The sequence below is a fragment of the Triticum aestivum genome, chromosome 5D (genome assembly GCF_018294505.1).
Source record: "Triticum aestivum cultivar Chinese Spring chromosome 5D, IWGSC CS RefSeq v2.1, whole genome shotgun sequence".
In the NCBI taxonomy this organism is placed as follows: Eukaryota; Viridiplantae; Streptophyta; class Magnoliopsida; order Poales; family Poaceae; genus Triticum; species Triticum aestivum.
In genome coordinates this window covers 487,526,283-487,543,129 of record NC_057808.1, presented here as the reverse complement: position 1 = coordinate 487,543,129, position 16,847 = coordinate 487,526,283, and positions in this window count along the sequence as shown.

The following is a 16,847-nucleotide window of genomic DNA, read 5'->3' as shown; positions in this document are numbered from 1 at the left end:
GTATCAGGGTTTCATACGGAAACTCCTCTGTTACAAAGGGATTTGATTTTTTTTGAACTTATTTGAACTCCATAGTTTTTCTGTGTTCAAAATGCACCATTCAAAGCCACATCATCAATTTTCAACCCTTTCTGACTTCATTTGTTATTTTTCATGCATTTACTAATTATTTTGAGCTATAAGACCCTGAAATTCGAAAGCATTTTAAATGAACTCTGAAAAGGTTGAAAGTTGGCATGTTATCATCATTTCACCCACATAGCATGTGCAATAAAGTAGGGAGGGTTACGGCAAAAACTGGATGCACTTCGTGTATAAAATAGACAATCTCTTTCGAAGTATCAGGGTTTATACGGAAACTCCTCTGCAACATATAGCTCTCATGAATAGATAAGTGACCAAATTAATAGAAGTTCATCATCACATTCAAACCAAAGTATATACATAGTTCTCATTGAACAACATATAGCTCTCCAGAGCATCTAATTAAACCATACATTGAAATTATGTAAAACATTTCAACGCAACAACAAATGCGATCATAATCGCAACCAAGGTAACAATTGATCCAACTGTATAATGATAACAAGCCTCGGTATGAATGGCATATCTTCTAATCTTTCTAATCTTCAACCGTATTGCATCCATCTTGATCTTGTGATCATCGACGACATCCGCAACATGCAACTCCAATATCATCTTCTCCTCCTCAATTTTTTTTATTTTTTCCTTCAAGTAATTTTTTTCTTCTTCAACTAAATTTAACCTCTCGACAATAGGGTCGGTTGGAATTTCCGGTTCAACCACCTCCTAGATAAATAAAATCTATGTCACGTTGGTTGGCATAATTGTCATAAACAATAAATGAACCAAATAGTTATAAAAAGATAATATATACCACATCCGAATCATAGACAGGACGAGGGCCGACGAGGGCGGATACCAAAACTATCGCACTATATAATAACAAGGAATAAAAAAGTAAGAAAATTAGACAATTATCTATCTGAAGTAAGAATTTATTTTCTTTCAGAAAGAAGATAAGAACAAGAGGCTCACCATGGTGGTGCCGGCGACGAGATCGGCGCGGGCGATTGACGGCGGTGAAGACGGGGACGGGACGTGACGGACCGCTAAACCTAGACAAATCTCGGTGAAAATGGAGCTCGGAGGTCGAGTTTCGAGAGGAGAAAGATTAACTAGTGTGGCTCGGACATTTCATCGAACACCTCATGTGCATAGGAGGTGAGCTAGAGCACCCAAATGCCCTCCCCTCGCCGGCCAGAAAAAACAGAGCACTCTGGAGTGCTCTGCTGTGGCGATGAGGTATATATAGGCAACTCATTTGTCCCGGTAGAAACCGGGACTAAAGCCCAGACTTCTGTCTCGGTTCAAGCCACGAACCGGGACCAATGGTTGTGGGCCAGGAGCGAGGCCCATTGGTCCCGGTTCGTGCCTAGAACGGAGACAAATGGGTCCATACGAACCGGGACCAATGCCCACGAGGCCCCGACCGGCCCCCTGGGGTCACGAACCGGGACGAATTCCCCCATGGGTCCCGGTTCGTGACTGAACCGGGACTAATGGGCTGGCCAGGGCCGAACGAAAGCCTTGTTTTCTACTAGTGTTACAACCATGCATGGGTAATGTTTTCCATTAAAAATTTCTACTTATATCCAATAAATATTTTACAACTATGCATAATCAAATATAATGTCATAGGTATTTTCAACTATAGTTCTCATATTATCAACCCAAATTTTCATTTATTCCCGCAGCACCGTGCTGGATATTCTCTAGCTTTATTATATTTACAACGCTTTTAATGTTTTATGATACTCCCTCCGTTTCTTTTTACTCCGCATATAAGATTTGGTCAAAGTCAAACTGCACAAAGTTTGACCAAATTTATATTAAAAAAATGAACATCTACAATACTAAAACTATATAGTATGAACATACGTTTCATGGTGCATCTGATAATATTGATGTCATATTGTGAATGTTTATAACTTTTAATATAAAGTTAGTCAAACTCTACAAAGCTTGACTTTGACCAAATCTTATATGCGGACTAAAAATAAACGGAGGGAGTACTTTATAATAGATATGGGTCCTTTTTCACGAAAAATAAAATTAAAAACACACACTCTGCCACAATGTTGTATTTTGTAGCAAAATATAAATAAAAGGAAGGAAGCTTCATTGTACTTTCTTGCATTACCGATTCTTTCTAGCAAGTAATATGATAGGAACATTAGCGATCACATAGTAGGAATAGGATCATTAAATAATGGGAGAGACACAAGTATAATCAAAGTTCAGTGAATTCTAAAACAGCAGGTGTACCGTACTTAATACATGAAAGCACACACTAATTTGAATTCAAAGTGGATCAGGACACAACTCTTCATGAAGATAGATGAGCTATTCCAAACTCAGGGGTCTCTTAAAAATAAGTCCCGTCAAATAAGTACATTTCTGATTATCCAGGTTCTTGATGATGATTTCTTAGGCAATTCCCATGGAATGCTAATGGTATGTCGAAGAAATGCATCTGCTTCGATATCGAAGTACATTGGGAGATGGTTGTGAGCTATATAGCGAAAAGGGACTTTTGGACTTATTCTTGTAGCTGGGCACAAATAACGTTTAGTTGTGCTTCAGATTTCTCCTACGAGAGGCTAATGAGGAAGCCCAATTTAACAATGGCTTCCCATTAAGGTCAAGCATCTCCCTTCCATCTCTGACCTACAAGATTGCCTTGCTCTGCTACAGTTCCTGACATCTCTTGTTCCGCATACATGTTGTAACATATGTTTGATTCTTCTCTCATCCTCCCCTCAATTTGATCATCTCAACACCATCTATCTAGTATTTTTTTTGGCAAGGTGACCTATCTAGTATACTATCTAGGCTAGTGCTCCCAGCATGTCAAAATGAGTTGAACGACATCGGTTGAAGATACATGTGTGGTATATATATACATGGAAACAACTGTTCACACGAGAGGCCATTTGTGAGCATTCAATTCTCGCTTAGGTCAAAGGCACATGAGTTGTGTACATGTAATAGATGGGCTAGTAGATATTACTTCAGAGAAGACGGTATAAATATGGATTGTAATTTGTTTACTCGAAGAGGTCAACTTGTTAGATGATACTGATAGGACTGTTCCTCTACCCTTTCACCCAAGTGAGCTCTAGTCATTTAGCAAATGGGCTGATAACTTAGCTTAGTTCCAGCACTCATATGCTAGTATTTTGTATATGATAAGACTTATTGTTCATCAAATTATGAGTTTATTTTTGTGGGAAGACAAATCACAAGTTGCTTGCACAACTATATATAGTATAATAAACTTACATATATAAAATGTTCTCCAATGTGACAACATTGCGATAGCTAACAACAAAGTGCCTAAACAGATTCATGTACTCCAACTATGCATCTCTTTTCCCGTCTGCAATCCAACTAAACCGTCGTTTCAAAAACAAAATCGTCGTTTCAAATCAGTGAAAGGTTTACTTATTTTATTTAGTAGATAGAGAATCAATGTTGACCAGCTGCAAACAATCTAGCCGATTTTCTCAACACATCAAATCCAATCGAAATATCTTGTGCGGGCCACATTTGCCCTTCGTCCTCCTACTGGCGCTTGATTAGCCCCACCGAGCAATGCACGTGACGGCAAAACCCCTTGCCCGCGGGCCTGCAACAAGCACCCTCTCCCCCGGGGGCCCCTGCAGCCCCACGCACACATAAACCTATGTGTATCGCAACTTGGTCCTCACGCGGGACTCGCTTTCTAGTCGCCGCAGCTTGCGCGTGGGCTGGAGCCCGACCCTCTCAGTCTCCTCCTAAAATAATTTCACTGCGGTGGCAACTGCAATTCCCAAACCCACCACCCACTAAACCACTCTTCTGTCTCCTAGCTCTGTCACTCGCCACCACCTAGTCCGTGCGGTCGACTCCGGGAGGCCTCCCACCCACTTCTCCCCCTCCTCGGTGCGTCCTCTCTCCAGCGGCCCTCAAGTTTTAGGCGTTCCATATTTCCCGCGGGGTTAGTTTTGCTGCGGCAATGTCGAATCTGAATCGCCTTTCCGTTTTTTGTTCAATTTTTTCTTGAAAGTGATAGTGGTTTTACTGAATGGAAAGGTAGATTTGTTGTTTAGGATTAAAAGCTTTCCATGCAGTGTTTGTTTGGGTACTTGATTTCTTTTTCTGGCTGGATTATTAGACGGGTTTTCAGTATGCTTCGCCAGAGATGGGACAGTTTTTCTCTGATGATTGTGCCTCGTTTCCTCGGTTCCTAAGGCAAGAAATCCAAGGACTTCTTGGATTGATGTTTTATCAATAAATTACCGGCCTTTGTTTGGGTAGATTCGCTTACTTGAGCACTCCAGTGCTTGGTACTCGGACCTCAGCTCAAGGCATCAATAGGAAACCCCATTTTTGTAGGTCCTACTTATTTTTATCGGAAGGAAACGGTTTTGGAGGTACATAATTGAATGCATTTTTTTATTTCTCACTGTGATTTTCATCGGAAGGAAATGGTATACATCTAGACAATACTTGCGGAAAAAAATGTTTGCCAAGAATCAAGTCATATATGTTGCCTCTATGCAGTATTCATGTGTACCCAATGGCGGATCTAGGATTTTGAAACAGGGCGGAAATTATAATAAATATGACATGCCAAAAGAACAATTGAAATTGATCAATATAATCTTACAAACGTATGTAAAATTCTCAAATAAGTCTTGATTTTGCATTAAAAAAAGCGTACATGCCTTGAAAAGTTCAAAGAAGACTATATGCATGTATTCATTCTTCCACATTAGATACATATATGTAATCATGTGGTCCTAGTTGACATTCTGTTCTTCAATATGACAATGAAATTTATTGATTAAAAAATGAGAACAATGCATGTATCAATTGTTTGAACCCAACTGAAACAATTCAGTAGTAAGTACTAACATTTCTGAAAATTGCTTGAACCCAACTGAAACAATTCAGTAGTAAGATGCCATGGACTCAGCAGAAAATGGATCCAAACTGAAACAATTCAATAGTAAGTAGTAACATTCCTGGACAGAATTTAGTAGTAATACATTACAATTCGCAAAGGAGCACAGCAAGCCTAAATTTGGAAGGAGAAGTACTGGCAGGTGGACGACGAGCAATGAGTAATGAGTAAACGGAAATTGGGGAAGAGGCAGAAATCTCATGAAACGCACTTCAAATCCGGCTGGGCGGCTGGCTGCATGCCGTCTGCAGCTGCACAGCGCCGGGCGTCGACTGCCGAGTACGGTCTGGGCGGCTGCGGGCTGCTGGCTGGGCGCGATGGTGCAGGGAAGGGGCGGGTAGAGTCGACGGCGATGCACGGAATCAGGCGGAAAGATCGGCAGGAGCGCAGGGCAGTCGCGAGCGAAATCGGGGACGGGAGGCAGTGCGCAGTGGCTGTCCTGGCGGCTACCGCGGCTGTGTGACGAGTCGACTCGAGGCTGTGTTTGCTGGGCTATTTTTTTGTTTTCTTCCAGCCCAGGACCCGGCTGTTCTTCGCGCTCTACCCCAGCACCTGCTCGTCCTACAAGCAGTCAAGCACCCGGCTTGTTCAGTTGTTCTACCGCTGAACGCTGACAATTCAGGCGATCAGGCCGCTCTGCTTCCCCTGTGATTCAGGTACAAACCTTGTTGTTTGATTTGTCAGTCGTAAAGTTCGCCTTGGATGAAGCGGACCATTGGTGAAAGAGCACAACCATCATGAAGAGCTTGAGTTCGAGCATCTGCTGCCACGATGGGCTCTAGCGGTGCTGGGATGTTGAAAGAGAGACACACCATTTAGCTTCATGGTTAAGCATCTCCCTTCGTTCCTAGATCACATTGGGACACTGCTTCGCTAGTGTTCCTGATGTCTCTCATTCCCGCGTACATGTTGTACGATCTGTCTGATTCTTTTCTCATTGTCCCCTCAATTTGATCATCTCACCACCACGTATCCAGTGTACCAGGATAGTGCTACCAATACGTTGAAATGAATAGAATGACAGTGGTTGAGGGTCTATATATATACAAGGGAAATCATCCTTCACATTAGGGACGGTTGGGGAGCATTCAATTCTTTGCACCCCTGCCAAAAAAAGTATAGTAAACTTGTAATAATAGATGGCCAGTAAATGAAAGTAAATGTTATTTAAAAAAGTGTAAATATGGATCCTAATTCGCGTCATCAAAGTGTTGAACGAGATGACATGAATATATTCCTCTACACTCTCACCCAAGTGAGCTTTGCGCATTTCTTAGATGGATAATCTAAGAGCTCTTTTATGGTGATTGGCGTAGTATTGGGAGTACTACCCAGTATTTACCCTCTGATTTTTATTAGCCGTCCGATCCGGTGGGGGATTAAAAATAATTAAATTTAGTTTGTTTAATACGAGAAGGGCATAATGGTCCAGGGTAAATATTGCGCTTTCAACCGATCATGTCCACGACCAGAACCACGTCTAGTCGATCCAAATCGAGGTCAAGTCGTCGTCCTCGTCTCCTTCACTGTCTCCGACATGCCCGGCGAGAGGAAACAATTCACCGTCCTCGGCCTCGGCCTCCTCCTCGTCCAGTTCACTGTTCTCGACATGTCTGGCGGCAAGAAGAAGAATAAGGCATCACATCTGCGTTGTTGAGTCGGCGGTCATGGAGGCTCATGGGAACATGGTACTGGAGATTTAAAAAGAGATAAAATCAACTAGCTACTACTATGGACCCGTAGGTTCGAATGAAACTACTCATACATGATTATGGAGGCAGCAAGAGATAGATGAAGATGGCACTGGCAATGGCTTCCCTCTCTAGCAGCGCTTCGAAACAGGCCTTCAGATGGAACCCTCATATAACAAAGACTTGTGGCAATGATAAAATTCGTTTATGTGATCAATCAAAGCTCAAAGGGATTCAGGGAGAAAAAAAAATCCACCCATTCGGCTGCAATCTGGGTGTACCTTGGACCTTTACGATTTAGTTATTTTTACATGGGTTCTTTTGAGCCCCAACACATTCTTAATAAAATAAAACAAAATGTCTATGTGGCCACCATGTCGGTTTGCCTTGGACCCTTACGATTGAGTTATTTTTACAGGTTTTTTCTTTTTGTAAATTGAGCGCCAACACATAAATGAGTTAATGGCCTTTTATCTGATCCCGTTTTGAATTTTTCACTTAAAAGTGTGCAATTACTTTGAGTTAATGAACTGAACATACATTCCATCACAGTCATCCGTGGAGACCTCAAAGATGGTTAGCAGTAAACATGACAACGAGGGAACCAAACCGCACAACCACTTGCAGCACTAGCGCTGCCCTACTTCCTCCTTCGTCGAAGTCCAGGTCTAGCCACAACAGCTCCTGCCTGAGCGACGCCACATCATTGATGTCGGCATCCATGACTGCAGCGACGATGGTAAGTCAAGAAGTGATTTAATTACACGGCTGCAACCATGAACAATGCATGACTGGGTATAGTAACTAAAAGCCAGAGACGGTGACCGCATAACGTTTCACTCTTGTCAAGATCTAAATTCTATCATTTCTCTGTGAGATCTCCGACTAATGGCTCCACCACTGTTCCCGGTGTCTTCTGTTCCTGCGGGTATTACATTTCTATTGTTTCTTGTCTCACCGGCCCTTTACTCAACATCTATGTGTGACTGTCACCTATCTGATGTCCTAAGCTAGTGCTGCTAATATTTGGAAAAAATATTCTACCAAGGTCTTAGGATTTAACTGAAACACTGAGGTTGTTATATGCTGGAACAAAGCATGCAGTGGTGTATATATAAAGGGCAATGACTTGAAATCACTCTTGGTAGGTTTTTTTCCTCCTGAGCTAGATGTCAAGGTTTATATCAATTATGAAAACACTTTTTTTCCTTCAGCGTTTTGAATGAGCCTAGATTCGTGTCTAGCTTTTATTCCGCACAGGGGTGGCATTCGAACACGGGTTGAGATCAACCACAAGTTTGTCCGTCCAGATAGATTAGAAATAGAGATTTTTTATGGTACATCATACTATCTCTGGAACCAAGTAGTATTGAATCATCTCAGCCGTTAATTAGCGGGCTACTTTTGTCTTTTTTTTCGTTTCCTAATTTGTAATATCGCTCACGGTGACCATCCTCGTGTGGCCTCGTCGTTGCCATTGCCGGTCATCAACGGCGAATGTCCAACAATCGATCAGAACCAAGTGTGAGCTCCAAGTCCGTGATCGGGCATCAAATCAATCAGCAGGCCACGGAGCCGCCGCTACGGCGTCCTGATCAGCAGCGCCGTCGTTGCTGCAGCTCCCTCTCAAAGGTAAGGCCGCTGCCTGTACGTGTGTCGCTTGTGTGCATCGGCCGCGGCCGTCGGCTTGATCGCCCGAAAACAATCGGCTGATCACATACGTACTAGTAGTATATCATGACACGATCAATCAATGTATTGTACATGGTGATTTCCTCCGCCAAAAAGACGTCCGGCATGGATCCATCGACTATGTACAATCGTCTTTGTTGCATCTCATGTCCGCCGGACTGGTCCCTGCAGTCTCGTCGGAGCAGTAGAACAAAACACACGGATGTTTTAATACGTGTAGAGTTTTGGTATCTATTTTGTAAGTCTTCCAATTTTACCCCTTGAACAAAATATACTACTGATTTTTTTTCTAGTAGTATTGGTGGATCTAGTTCACTGAATTACTGGAAATGGACAGCTTATATTATTTTGATGTACTGTAAAAGGTCTCTTTGGTTGTGTGCACTATGATGATATGGAGGCCGGGTCAACCCCTTAAAAAAGCTCGTCGATAGATTCAAATGTTTCTTCTAGGGTGAAGTCAGCTAGATTTGTCAATTGAGCCATCTTTGTATTTTATTGGGCACTAATTACTCTTGTTTAGCAATAGTTTACTAAAGATATTACATGGATTGGACATCTTGAAATGTTCCTTCTAGGGTGAGGAGAGCTTGAAGACGCGGAAGAGAACTAACACAAGCTTGGCGTAGTTGAAGTGGACTACGCAGTAGCGTGGTATACACTTGAGAAAGATATGTCGGCGTGCCGGCGGGCCGTCGTGACTAGGAGCACGTGTGCACGTGGACCAAAGGCGCAGAAGCTCAAAGAAACGGTTGACGAAGCGTACCATTGGTGGAAGAGCACAGGCATCATGGGGAGCTGCACATTGACAATGGTTGCAACGATGGACTCTAGCGGTGGTGGGATGTTGAAAGAGAGACACAACATTTAGCTTCATGGTTAAGCATCTCCCTTCGTCTCCGAACCACAACGAGATGCTGCTTTGCCATTGTTCCTGATGTCTCTCGTTCCTGGCGTACAAGTTGTAACATTTGTCTAATTCTTCTCTCATTTCCCCTTAATTTGATCGTCCCATCACCACATATCTAATGTACTCCCTCCGTTCCGAATTACTCGTCGCAGAAATGGATGTACTAGATACATTCATTTCTGCGACGAGTAATTTGGAATGGAGGGAGTACTAGGCTAGTGTTACCAATATGTTGGAATGAATAGAATGACTGGTTGGAGGTCTTTATATATACAAGGAGAAGCATCCTTCACATTAGGGACGGTTGGGGTGCATTCAATTCTTTCGCCAGTCAAAACACATAAGTTGTACACCTGCAAAGTAAAACACATAAGCTGTAGACTTGTACGTAATAGATGGCTAGTAAATGGAAGTAAATGTTACTTAAAAAAGACATGTGCAAATATGGATCCTAATTCGTGTCCTCAAAGTGTTCAACTGAGATGACAAGACTATATAGTATTGTTTTGGGCCACTAACATCGAATATAGTATTGTTTAGATGGGATCATTTCTCACCCAAGTGAGCTCTGCACATTTCTTAGATGGGATCATAATTAATATTCCCTTTTCCTATAGTATTCTTTTGGGCCACTAACATCGAATGACCCATTGTGTCCTGAACTGGCCCCTCCTTGGTTTTTTTGTTTGACAAAAGACACCCACGTACAGGAGCATCGCATATGTGATATTATTTATCAAGAAAGCAGACAGTACAAAAAAAGGACAACAAGACAAAAAAAGACCCGTGTAAACTGAAAAATAAAATTACATTAAGACCATACTGGTCCTCTTCTCTGTGTGTTTGTTCGTCTTTGCGGCGGCTGGGCCGGCCTGCACTGGGAGCGCCAGATTCGCGCCTCCACCGCGCCCCAGTGGGCTGGTATGTCCGTGCTCGCCACCGGCGCCTTCGGTCGTCGGCTTGAAATGGCTCTCCATCTCATCATTCTTTGATTGCTTTGCTGCCACTGTTGTCTCATGAAGATGAGTGGCCAAGAACCGCAAGTTGCCCAACCCAAGCAATGCATAGTGACCTTGCTGTTGACTTCCAGAACCAGACTTCTTTCCTTCGCTGCTCAAGTTATCTGAGCCAGCAGAAAAATCTTGGATCTTGTCATCTGATTCTCAGTTTCAGTGTCTTCTTTCTCATCAAGACCATGGACGGAGCTTCAATGCCACCACATGGAAAGAATGACCAGCAGGTTCATACTTCGAAGCTTTAACAGGCAGTCATTTAGATGACACATAGAGAGGCACGCTATCTATCATCTCTGGAGAGTAAGTCATCAGAAGACAACTCCTCTTGGAACCCTTTGAACTGTGCATTCAAGTTGTTAAAAATGTACTAGTGAGCCAAAAATGTAACTGCTCCAGTAGCACAGGTGGTTCCAGTTCTCATGAACACAAGGGTAAAAATACGACAGCACGGTTATATTATGACTTTGCTTCGGAACCGGAGGCTCGCAGCTGAGGGTGATGCACGGGAACCAGTATCTATGTTTGCCGTCCCTGTGTCCGTCGTCGATCATAGCCCCTCCTGGTCGCACAACAGAGTTCCATGGGTTAGAAGTCGCCGATGTTATACACGCGGCAAATAATTTCACAGCTAATTTTAATCTGGGCATGAAAAGTGTCCATGGGTATGCACATGGCTCCAGAAAATCGCAGTGTAGGTCTCGGTCCAGAGTGAATATATCAGAGTTCCAACATAACTTGCGGTCTAAAAACAAAGCTGGATTTCTTTCGTTTTGGCTGGGGAATGAACCATGTAGAGTGCTATCATAAAGAGGAAATCCAGAGGCGGTGTTTACCTTCAGCAAAGTTTCAAGGGCATCGATTGCATGGCCAGTTGACCATAAGAACTCCTTCTCAACTTGTTCTACGGTGACATAGCCATTAGCCTGCGTTGTGAGTGATGTTACAACTAGAGTAATGTGGTTGTAGAGAAGCAAATAAAGTTGCTCACGAGCTAGCTAGGTTAGTAGTCTCTCTGACTTGTGATTGGTTTGAGGAGCATGTGGATGATATTGTTCCTATCCTCATTAAGGATGTAACTATTATTTTAAATGAATAAAAGCACATCGTTTTTTTCAAAAAAAAAAGGAGGCTTAGCTTAACGACGGCTTCACGTTAAGGTCAAGCGTCTCCCTTTCATCTTTGACATAATGGATAATCTTGCTTTGCTACTGTTCCTAACATCTCTCGTTTCACATACATGTTGTAACATATGGTTGACTCCTCTCTCCAGTCTCAACCTCCCCTCAATTTGATCATCTCAATGCTACCTATCCAATATTTTTTTCCTAAGAAGGTGACCTTTCTAGTATACTAGGCTAGTGCATCCAGTATGTTAAAATGAGTATAACGACATCGGTTGAACATCCATCTGTGGTATATATACATGGGAAGCAACGGTTCACACGAGTGGCCATCGGTGAGCATTCAATGCATGCTTGCTTAGGTTGAAGACACATATGAGTTGTGATTTGTGAACATGCAACATATGAACTAGTAAATGTTAATTTGTGTACTCGAAGAGTTTAACTCATTAGATTGTAATGATAGGACTGGACTGTACCTCTACTCTTTCAACCAAGTGAGCTCTACTGATAATTAAGTTTAATTCCATCTGTTTTATGAATTATGAATTATATTTTTGGGGAACACAGATTACAAGTTGCTTGTACACCTACAATAAACTAGATAACATGGCTCCCACATGCGAACTGAGTCTAGCTTAGATGGTTAGGTTCCTTGTGGTGGAACCAGCCCACTAGGGTTTAAGTCCTACACTTGACACTTTGTGCTCACATTTTTCTGAATTTATTTTGTTAATTTCAAGATGTTGTGCCGACTCAGTATCTCAGAGGTTCTCATAGGAGTAGGGTGTGCCTATGTGCGTTTAAAGGGGTGACTATATGTGAGCCTCTGCGTTTGTGCCGTGTTAAAAAACATGGCAACATTTTGATTGCAAACAACGACTAAACATGTGTCTGCAATTTAATTAAATCATCGTTTCAAATCAGCGGACATCTTTATTTTTTTATTTAGCAAAGAATCAATGCCTGCCAACTTTGAAATCAGCGGACATTTCAATCCAGCTTTTCCTTGTATTGTTTGTGACCTTGCAACTCTAGAAATGAAATACACTCTGCCATAATGTTGTTTTTTGTTGCAAATGTAAATATAACGAAGGAAGCTTCATTGTACTTTCTTGCATTACTGATTCTTCCTAGCAAGTCATATCATAGGAATAGTAGTAATTATGTAGTACAAATACGGCCACCGAACAATGGGAAAGACATAATATAAGTATAATCAAAGTTCAGCGAATTTTGGAATAATAGGTCTACCGTACTTAATGTAGGAAAAAGTACACTTATTTGGAAGTGTACCAAAACACAGCAGTTTGTGAAGATAGACCAGGCATGTCAAACTCAAGGCTAACAATAAGTCACCTCAAATAAGTATGTTCGGTGATTATCGAAGTTCTCGGTGACAATTTTATATGCGACTCTCATGGAATACTAACAAGAGACTTGGGGAAAGAGTAGAGGCTATGGTACTGAAGTACATCCGGAGATGGTTATGGGCTTTATAATCATAAGCCGCTTTTGGGATGTGGCCTTGCAACTGGGCAAAATCGTGTTTGGTTGGGCTTCGAGTTTCACATCAAGAATAGTCAGGAATCCCAGCTTAATGAACCGTTCACCTTAAAGTCAAACATCTCCCTTACATCACTGCTAGTGTTCCTGACATCTCTCGTTCCGCATAAATGTTGTAACATATTTTTGATTATTCTCTCATCATCCCCTCAATTTGATCATCTCAATGCCACCTATCTAGTACTTATGTTTCCCAAAAAGGCGATGTATCTAGTATACTAGGCTAGTTCTCCAAGTATGTTAAAATGAGTTCAACAACATCGGTTGAAGATCCATCTGTGGTATATATACACAGGAAAGCAACCATTCACACACGAGCGACCACCGGTGAGCATTCAATTCTCAGTTCAGTCGAAGGTGCATGGGTTGTAAACATGTAACAGATGGGCTGGTAACTATTAGTGTTTTAAAGAAGACGGTAGAAGTATGGATCCCAATTTGCGTAATCGAAGAGTTCGACTTAGATGATGGTACGGCTAGGATTGTACCTCTACTCTTTCAACTAAGTGAGTTCTACTGATAATTAAGCTTAATGCCAGCTCTTCTACAAATTATGAGTTTTTTTTGCAGGAACAAAAATCACATGTGCTCACGCGTGACAGCATTGCGATAGTAAACACCGCCTAAACAGGTGCCTGCAATCCAATTACATCATCTTTTTTAAATCAGCGGACGTTTTGCTTCATTTTATTTAGTATAGAATCATTGTTGTGCCTCCAAGGAGGTGAAACGACGTCCATGGGCGCGGCAAGGTTTCGCTTGGAGCACCGCCCAACTTGGTCATGATCTTGATCACTGTTGCTCTCCTAGTTCACGAGTGTTGGTGAATGAGGAAGCAGGGTCTTGCCAGGAGGGATGCAAATGACCAAACGAGCAAGCTGACCTCATCACCGCACTTCAGTAGGTGAAGTTGGTTAACCTAGGTAGGGGCGCAATATCCCCTTTCAGATGCAAAGCCAAATAGAGGGGTAGTGGGCCCAATAGCGGGTGAAGAAGGACATGACGAGCGTACCGGTCAATGGGGATCCAACTCATTCGGGCGTCAAGCAGACCGCACCAATCAGGGCCGCCACTTGTGGCCCAACCCGAAACAAGGAGAAGGCACTCCTCCCATCTTGCTGATCCTCCACCATGCACTTGGTCGGGGGACGCCGCTCCAGTGGACCACACACCACTCCCACCATCTCCCCGAGGAGATGTCCAATCGTTGCCTAGGTTCGAGGCTGCACTGAGCCAGCTGGTGACATGGTCCGCGGGGCTGGCAATGAGAAGCCATAGTCGCTTTGGTCTCCGAGGTCCCAATGACATTGCAGGTCTGGCGAAAGAAGGTCGCAAACGTGACAAACTTTGGGATGCGTCACCACCTGAAGGTAGTGACGATCGGAACAATGAGCTCTGCCACCCGGAGTGAACGCCTCCCAGTGGGCTCCTGTTGGGGAACGTAGTATTTCAAAAAATTACCTACGATCATGCAAGATCTATCTAGGAGAAGCATAGCAACGAGCGGGGAGAGTGTGTCCACGTACCCTCATAGACCGAAAGTGGAAGCGTTAAGTAACGCGGTTGATGTAGTCGAACGTTTTCGTGATCCAACCGATCAAGTACCGAACGCACGGCACCTCCGCGATCTGCACACGTATAGCTCGGTGACGTCCCTCAAACTCTTGATCCAGCTGAGGCCGAGGGAGAGTTTCGTCAACACTACGGCGTGGTGACAGTGATGATGAAGTTATCGGCGCAGGGCTTCGCCTAAGCACTGCAACGATATGACCGAGGTGTGTTTCTGTGGAGGGGGGCACCGCACACGGCTAAGAGAAACTTTGGTGTGTCTTTGGAGTGCCCCGCTCCCACGTATATAAAGGGGGGAGGGAGGAGGAGGCCAGCCAGGGGAGGAGGCGCGCCATGGGGAGGCAATCCTACTCCAAGTAGGATTCGCCCCCCTTTCCTATTCCAACAAGGAGAAGGGGGAAGGAGAGGGAGGAGAGAAGGAAAGGGGGGCCGGCCCCCCTAGTCCAATTCGGTTTGGGCTAGGGGAGTGCGTGCCACACTTTGGCCTGCCTCCTCTCTTCGACCAATAGGCCCTTGAGGCCCAATAACCCCCCGGGGGGTTCCGGCAACCCCCCGGTACTCCGGAAAATACCCGGTACACCTCGGAACTATTCTGGTGTCCGAATATAGTCTTTCAATATATCAACCTTTAAAGGAAATGATCAACAACCCCAAGCTATCATGATATAAGGAAATAAATAATAACTTTATTATTGCCTCTAGGGCATATTTCCTTTATAGCTTGGGGTTGTTGATCATTTTGGCAAGCTTGTACTAAGTTTCCGGCTAAGAGATCAATGATCAATTGTTGTATCTTGGGGTTGTTGGGGAACGTAGTAATTTCAAAAAAAATCCTACGCACACGCATGATCATGGTGATGCATAGCAACGAGGGGGGAGAGTGTTGTCCACGTACCCTCGTAGACCGAAAGCGGAAGCGTTAGCACAACGCGGTTGATGTAGTCGTACGTCTTCACGATCCGACCGATCCAAGTACCAAACGTACGACACCTCGAGTTCAGCACACGTTCAGCTCGATGACGTCCCGCGAACTCCGATCCAGCAGAGCTTCACGGGAGAGTTCCGTCAGCACGACGGCGTGATGGCGGTGATTATGCTGCTACCGACGCGGGGCTTCGCCTAAGCACCGCTACGATATGACCGAGGTGGAATATGGTGGAGGGGGGCACCGCACACGGCTGGGAGAGATCAACAGATCAACTTGTGTGTCTAGAGGTCCCCCCTGCCCCCGTATATAAAGGAGCAAGGGGGGAGAGGCAGCCGGCCAAGGAGGGCGCGCCAAGGGGGGAGTCCTACTCCAACCGGGAGTAGGACTCCTCTTTTCCTTGTTGGAGTAGGAGAAGGGAAGGAAGGGAGAGAGGAGGAGAAGGAAAAAGGGGGGCGTCCCCCCCCCTCCTTGTCCAATTCAGACTAGAGGGGGAGGGGGCGTGCGGCTGCCCTGGCCTCCCCTCCTCTTCTCCCACTAAGGCCCATTAGGCACAATATACTCCCTGGGGGATTCCGGTAACCCTTCGGTACTCCGGTAAATGTCTGAAACCTCCCGAAACACTTCCGGTGTCCGAACATAGTCATCCAATATATCGATCATTACGTCTCGACCATTTCGAGACTCCTCGTCATGTCCGTGATCATATCCGGGACTCCGGACTACCTTCGGTACATCAAAACACAAAAACTCATAATACCGATCGTCACCAAACTTTAAGCGTGCGGACCCTACGGGTTCGAGAACTATGTAGACATGACCGAGACACATCTCCGGTCAATAACCAATAGCGGAACCTGGATGCTCATATTGGCTCCCACATATTCTACGAAGATCTTTATCGGTCAAACCGCATAACAACATATGTCATTCCCTTTGTCATCGGTATGTTACTTGCCCGAGATTCGATCGTCAGTATCTCAATACCTAGTTCAATCTCGTTACCGGCAAGTCTCTTTACTCGTTCCGTAATACATCATCCCGCAACTAACTCATTAGTTACAATGCTTGCAAGGCTTATAGTGATGTGTATTACCGAGTGGGCCCAGAGATACCTCTCCGACAATCGGAGTGACAAATCCTAATCTCGATATACGCCAACTCAACAAGTACCTTCGGAGACACCTATAGAGCACCTTTATAATCACCCATTTACGTTGTGGCGTTTGGTAGCACACAAAGTGTTCCTCCGGTAAACGGGAGTTGCATAATCTCATAGTCATAGGAACATGTATAAGTCATGAAGAAAGCAATAGCAACATACT